The sequence below is a fragment of the Schistocerca serialis genome, chromosome 6, assembly GCF_023864345.2.
Source record: "Schistocerca serialis cubense isolate TAMUIC-IGC-003099 chromosome 6, iqSchSeri2.2, whole genome shotgun sequence".
Classification (NCBI taxonomy): Eukaryota; Metazoa; Arthropoda; class Insecta; order Orthoptera; family Acrididae; genus Schistocerca; species Schistocerca serialis.
The window spans coordinates 219,669,030-219,676,794 of record NC_064643.1 but is presented as its reverse complement, the minus strand read 5'-3'; the positions used below and the strand labels follow the sequence as shown (position 1 = coordinate 219,676,794).

The 7,765-nt window shown below is 40.3% G+C and overlaps 1 pseudogene; it reads left to right on the top strand.

The window, feature by feature from the left end:
- Positions 1-2,520: 2,520 nt before the first annotated feature.
- Positions 2,521-2,638, top strand: LOC126485471 (5S ribosomal RNA; annotated as a pseudogene).
- The last annotated feature ends 5,127 nt before the right edge of the window (positions 2,639-7,765 follow it).

The following is a 7,765-nucleotide window of genomic DNA, read 5'->3' as shown; positions in this document are numbered from 1 at the left end:
TACTAGTCTACTTTCTCTTTCAGTCCTTTGCTCAGTCGCTATTCACTACTATTTTTCCTTCTCCTCCTCCTCCTGCTATCGAATTCCAGTTCCCCATGGCCATTAAATTTTCACCTCCCTTAACTATCCGAATATTTTTTTTATCTTGTGATACATTTCTTCAGTCTCTTCATCATCTGTGGAGCTAGTTGGTATATAAACGTGTATTACTGCTGTGGGTGTGGGCTTCATGTCTATATTTGGCTGCATTAATGCGCTCAGTATGCTGTTCATAGTAACTTACCCGTGATCCTATTTTCTTATTCACTATTAAACCTACTCCTGAATTACCCCTTTTTGATTTTGTATTTATAACCATGTAGTCACTTGACCGGAAGTCCTGTTCCTCCTGCCGACATACTTCACAAATTCCCACTACATCTAACTTTAATCTAGCCATTCCCCTTCTTAAATTCTCGAACCTATCTGTCCGATTAAAGGACCAGACATTCCACAAACCAGTCCGTAGAATGCAAGTTTTCTTTCTCTTGAAAACGACGTCCTGCTGAGTTGTCCCACCCTGCGATTTTCAGGTGGCGAACTGTTTATTTCATGTTTGAAATATTTTACCTGAGAGGATGCCATCGTCATTTAACCCTACAGTGGAACTGCATACCCTTGGGAAAAATTACGGCTGTAGCTTCCCATTGCCTTCAGCCATTCGCAGTACCAGCACAGCAAGGCTGTTTTGGTTTATATTACAAGGTCATATTAGTTAATCATCCAGAATGCTGCTCTGCAGCTATCAAAATCCTGCTGACCCTCATCAGCATCCACACGTTTGTCTGGCCTCTCAACAGATACCCCTCCATTGTGGTTGCACCTTTGGTACGGCTACCTGTATCGCTGAGGTTCGCAAGCCCCCCCCCCCCCCTCCCGAACGACATGGTTCATGGCACCTGGGCGAGGGAGGGGTGGGGGGCTATCATTTCTAAAAATATAAGTTACATACTTTATGAACCAAAATATGCATTTCACATGGTCTAGGGTATTGAGACCATTCTTTTTTTCAGAATGCGGTCTTTTCCACTAACTAATATATGACACTACAGTGACACTGACGCACTAACAGTCTAATAATACACTCTGTTTTGCATGGAAGTATATCTCCATGCACTTCTGTTCCTTCAACTTTTCAAGAATCCTTCGCTTTGGGTACTTCCACAAGTCATGATAGCAAGCCTTACGTAATTCTTTCTTCATTGTACACATTTACGGCCTAAAAAAGAAAACTTAGATAATTTTTTTTGGCAGATGTGAAACAATAAACATGTTGCGCATATGATCTGAAAGTTGAAAATGTAACAAGTGAGAATCTGTAACAGTAAGGAAACAAGCATTGTTTTCGGAGTTATAGCTCCGTCAGCTATTGACGCAAATATAGTAAAAGAGGATTTAAATGGATTAAGAAAGCATCCTTTTAGCGTCATATACTTCCCTCCTTTGTTATACGAAATATAGAAACAAAAAGGAAGTAACATTCAAGAGGGCAAATGCATCGTATCATTGGTTCAAATACGCGTTTAAAAGTAAAAAAAGTTTAAAATGCTTTTCTGACATTATGTTACTACTGTAAGCACTGTAATATTAACTATTTAATACAGCTATTGCGTGCACACGACAGAAATAACGTACAGAAAGCAGTATATGTAAACAATAGCCTGCTATTGTTTTGGGGTATCGAACATGGCGGCACAGGCTTCAAAACGACGTACACCGTTAAGTCTGTAGCGCCACCTCCCCTTACATTTACCTCCATGTTAAACAACAATATAAAGTTTATCGCTGATGACAACAAAGACTTTCAGAAAGCACAGCAAACAAAGATCCCAAACGCGTAATTTTCTTGTGCGCCACAATCTAGTGTGCACGTACATGTAGCTTCTCTCTGCTTTAATAATTTCAAAGTGTAGTTGTGGCACAAGCAAGAACTCAGTTGTGCATGGATATATATCTCCACGTAGTTCTGTTCCTTTGACTTTTCAAGAATCTTTCACTTTGGAGATATCCACAAGTAATGATAGCATGCATTATTATTTCTTTCCTAATTGCACACATTTAGGGCCTAACATGGTTATTTTATAGCTGCCTTCAGGCTCTACCCAACTGTGAGGCGTAGGGTTAAGTATAGTGCCTGTAGTATTTGTTATTGAATTTTTGGCAATTCTGTATGTAAATGTTATTAACTTTGTTAGTAATTAATTGATATGCATGCATTAACAATTTTAGTGAGTTCTTATGTTTATTGCGATTTCAGTGCTGTCATTAGCTTACCCATAGCATGTCTGGAAGCCGTTTTAGTATTTTTAATGAATATTCGAAGCTTCCGTGTCAGCACATTCAGAACTCGGCCATTTTTGTTTGGTGTCCATAATCATCGTACGGCACAGTGTATACAAATTGCCACGGGATCTCCAAGTAGCAACTGCACTGTGGCTGACCAGGAAGCTACCCCATTACAGCTCACTGTAGTGACTCGAAGCCAACGGCCTTGCCGCAGTGGTAACACCGGTTCCCGTCAGATCACCGAAGTTAAGCGCTGTCCGGCTGGACTAGTACTTGGATGGGTGACCATCCGGTCTGCTGAGCGCTGTTGGCAAGTGGGATGCACTCAGCCCTTGTGAGACAAACTTAGGGTCTACTTGCTTGAGAAGGAATGGCTCCAGTCTCGGAGACTGACATACGGCCGGCAGAGCGGTGTGCTAACCACATGCCCCTCTATATCCGCATCCAGTAACGCCTATGGGCTGAGGAGGACACGGCGGCCGATCGGTACCGTTGGGCCTGCATGGCCTACTCGGGACGAGACAGAGAGAGAGAGTAGTGACTCGAAACGCTGCTCTCCTGGTCCAGCCACTGCACTGCAACATCCCACCCATAATCGCTCAACCAATGCCTCTGTTTTACATCACTTTGCATAGCGGACAAACTGCTTGTGATGTCGCACTACAAGTGAGAAATGCTTTGTGAGGATTCTACAACTGCAAGAGATTGTAACAGTTGTAGTAGTAGTAGTAGTAGTAGTAGCAGCAGTAGCAGCAGCAGCAGTAGTAGTTATAAAAGTGGTTTCATTCATCTGTAGATGCTGTTTACAAGGATAAAGAACACATCGTGGTATTATAGCTGAAGAACAACTAAAATAACGTAATTCACGTATACAAGCATTCGAGTTTGACAGGAATAAGAGAGGCAGTCAACCACGGCCTTACATTATGAAACGTCCCAGCATTTGCCTGAAATAATTTAAAGAAACACAACCAGGATGGCCAGATGAAGATTGGAATCTCCACCCTTCAGAATACTAGGTCAGTATGTTAAAACAGAGCTGCCTTACTCGGTTTATTCCTATATTTGGTTCAGACTAACGAAAAGTTTGACAGTTGACCGTGGAAGGGGAAAATGTATCTTCGCTGTTTCGCGCAAGGGCGACATGGTTCCGGCAACGTCAGCTGTGTGGTTCTACACTGTGTACATTCATACGTTTCCCTTTAAAAATCAGTACTGAGTTTTCTTTGCAGGACTACAGCTGCTTCATCACTTTTGTACGCAATTTCAAAGTTATCTTTACACATCCCAAAACAGTTCCGTACCGTACACATAAACGAAGCGCATCACCGATCTGGAAACTGTAGACAGGACAGAAGTTGTGATCAAGCTCGTGCTCGAATTGGTTGTTGCTATAGTAGATGTCCTGTAAACAACTAGCTGTCAGTCACTTTTTTATTTTGATCCAATTATGCTGTACAGCACCGTCTTGCAAAGAAGTGGTGTAATAATGTAAAAGGCTAGTACTGCATTGTCCTTTTGTTTCTCACTTCAAGTCACTCAACACACTGCTCCTATATTTTTTTCACAACGCGTTACACACACTACGGCTGGCATTGCGTCCGTAACGACGGTATTTGGCTGCCACTTCATGCACTTCTGAATTGCTAACCGGAAAATGTGGTCAGCATTTCTCTATATTCGAATATTTCTGTATCTGCGAAATGTGGATTTCAGAAAGAGGATAATGTGTTAGTATTATAAATTGACATTCAGAATTAGACATAACGAATCCAATGGGCCCAGGGTATGTTAATGTGCAAAAAATATAGGTCATGCATAGAATGGTTAAAAAGACAATTAAGAAGTACTTGCTAAGCTGTAAATTCTATGCAGTCACAGATTATTTAAATAAGACATTCTGGTGTATGGGTTTGGTAAAAAATATAACACAAGTAAATAATAATTTCTTATATAAAATTTTTTATTACGTGTAGCTCTCAAATATTAAAGAAAAGGCATTATTAAATGCATAACACCAAACTGCTGTTTATTTACTGGCTGACTAGTTTAGCCTCCTATTGCTAAGAACAAAATTTATTATGATTGGAAGAGTTGAATACAGGTATCAGTCGTGAAATGCTTCATGTGGTAACAACATACTTTTTTGTATTTAAGAGATGTTTTGGTGTGGACAGTTCTGTTCATCTCATCAGACTTCAATGTATCTCATATCTCCATTAAAAGATGTAACAGTTGTAACTGTACCTTACACATCCACTAATACGAAATTTTGTTCTCAGCAATAGGAGGCTTATGAAACTGGACAAAGCCCGAAACTAGTCATCCAGTAAATAAACAGCAACTTCGCTGTTAAACATTTAATAATGCCTTTTTCTTCAATATTTGAGAGCTACAAGATGAGACGTAATAAAAAATTGTATGTAAGAAATTATTATTTACTTGTGTTATATTTTTTACCAAAATAACGGTTAGGGAATAACAGTTAGGTTTTTACTCAACAGATGTTATGCCAATGGTACACTCATAAAATAATTATCTACGGTAACATTTTTGGTTGTGCCAACAATATTGCCAGTAAGGGTCTTCACTGTGGCAAGGCCCAAATTTTCTGGTGTGGCTCACCTGATTCTCTTCTCGTGTACACAATCCCGTCAATGATGTAACCAGTTTCAGCTTCGCACATCCAGAATGCTTTCATTCCATACTTTCCAGGCATGTTTGGCATATATTGCACAAACCCACAACGGCGTTTAAATGGAACTAGCTATCCATCCATCGTAACATTGCATTTGGACATCATTATTTTCTTGCATTGTCCTGTAAATATTTTCCATTCATATGATATAGCAGCAAGCTTATCAATTTGTAGCCTAATCTCTCGTGTTCTTTTGTCGTCAAATCTTATGAATCTTCTTATTGCCTCAAATCGACTCACACACATTGTAGCTCTATATAACGGATTGGAACATCCCAACCCTTATCCGGTCCAATATGAAATAAAATTCCTCACAAGGCGAACGTTTTGTCTTTAGCTACATCATTCCACTTTATTTTTCTTGGATCACAAACTCTTCTTGCTGCTAGGGTTGTGCATCTCACAATTTCATCTATAATGGCTAAAGGAATAAATAAATCCCAAGCATCTATGTGTGTGTTTGTGGGGAGGGGGAGGGGGGGGGGAGTGTAGGTGATTATGCCCCTTGGTGGCACTGGAATAAATTTCAGCAAATTGTGTGTAGGTATTTTATTTTGCACTAGGGGCACTTACTCCATTGCATACCATTTGTAGCAATATATATGTCAGCATTTTCACTGCTTATTTGTCTAGAGGCATTGAGGCATTACTGCCTTCGTCATCGTTGTCATCGCCATCATGATCATGATCATCATCGTCACCATCATCATCACTAGCATCATCATCACCACCACCACTAGTTTGTTCTTCACTCAAAGAGTTTCAAGCCGCTGCCTGAGGAACAACATGGTTGTCATCTGAAGCAGTACTTATATCTGAAAAGAAATCGTCATCTTCAGCTACCCACTGACTAACAATGTATTCAAAATTTAAGCATGATAAACGTAAGGTATTTTCTTTCCTACTCCTTGTTTATATGTAATTTCTGACATTCTATCTGAAAACATAATGGGAAGAAATAATCTCATTACTCTCTTCTTCTGTGGACTGTAGAAATGGAACTGTTGTACATTTTATTGTTTAGTGATGCAAGTGAAACTTACCTTTCTTCGGAGTTTGTATCGAATATCAAACACAACACTGCTGTGCAGCAGACTCCTACAACATTACTATATTGCTTCACAGACTCGTAATAATCAACTACATTATTTCGCTCTGTTACACAACACAGGGGTACACTATCTGACAGTTGAACAGAGTTGCAAGTTGTAACACTATATTTTCTGCAATTACAACAATGTGTAGGTGCACCAGTAATGCATTCTCTGCATTCCAACAAAATGTAATCGATTTCAACCCAATCTAATTTGATGATCTCACAACATAAACCACAGCGTCCATTCGATCCAGGCTATGTAAATGTGTGGTATAAAGACGAAAATGTGAGACTTAAAACTAATTAAACAGATATCTAATAGTACCTGTAAAGTGTTACTGAATACTGCAAGAGAGGATACCTGATGAGTTGGGCCACAATTTTAAATCTTTCATACAGCAATTAACAGTTAAAACTCTCTGCTGATCCGTTCGACCCAGGGTATGTATAACAGTGTTAAACAAGTTCGTTTTGGTAATCTCGTTATTGAACAGATTTATACCTTGGTAGAAAATACTGTGTCGAGTTTTGTGCATGTTCTTTCATGGTAAATGCATGTTCAGTACAGATCTTGTTCCTTGATCATAGAGAGAGCAGTTGTTATCAATGTTATTTTGATGTGCGTAGCTGACTGGTAAATGTACTCACGTGGTGTACTTAAAATCCCCAGTGTTTTGAGCAAATCTGTAAAATGAACTCGACTACTATTCTTGTTCATTACGAGTGGCATTCAATACGTAACGTAACACATTTTTTCTCAGCCAATTTCGGTTAAAAAATGCGGAACTTGTTGTGGGACATCGTGGAATATTTCTGCTCCAGCCACCATAGTTTCCTGAATTTCCGAAAGGTGGCGGCTCTATAGGTAGCCTTCAAAGTGGCGTCTGTAACAGAGGTGCATTCCAAGACAAAGCTACCGTTGTTGAGTTTCTTTTGGTGGAAAACCAGAGCTTCACAGATATTCATAGGCACTTTCAGAATTTCTACGGAGACCTGTCGGTGAACAAAAGCACAGTGAGTCGTTGGGCGAGGCGTCTGTTTTCTTCGCAAGAAGGTTGCACAAACCTGACCAATATCCTGCATGCTGGCCAGGCGCATGCAGCAGTGACTTCTGCAGTGTTGGACGTGCGGACTCTTTCTCGGTGATCGACAGACACCTCGTGGCTCAATTGACTTCCCTGTTGATAGGTCTGTAGTGCTGACACACTCATCCACCATTTGGGGTGCTCAAAGGTATGTGTCCACTGGGTTTCTCGCCACCTAACAGAATACTATAAAAAGCAATGATGGACCATCTATGCCAAACTGCTTATGTGTTACGAGGCTATTCGTGACAAAGTTTTATCGAACATCGTCACAGGCGATGAAACATGGGTTCATTACTTCGAAAGGGGACCAAAACGGCAAGCCATGGAATGGCGCCACAACATCTCTCGTCCCAATAAATAGCTCAAAGCCGTAACCTCAGCCGGTAAAGTCATGCATCTGTTTCTAGCCTCGGAGTGGATTATTCTGTGTGACGACCTGTCTCATGGTACAACTATCAACTTTGAAATTTATTGTTCCACAGTCAGGAAATTGATGAAACTTCAGCATTTTCGTAGCCTCAACAATGCAAACGAACTTCTCCTTCTCCATGACAACAC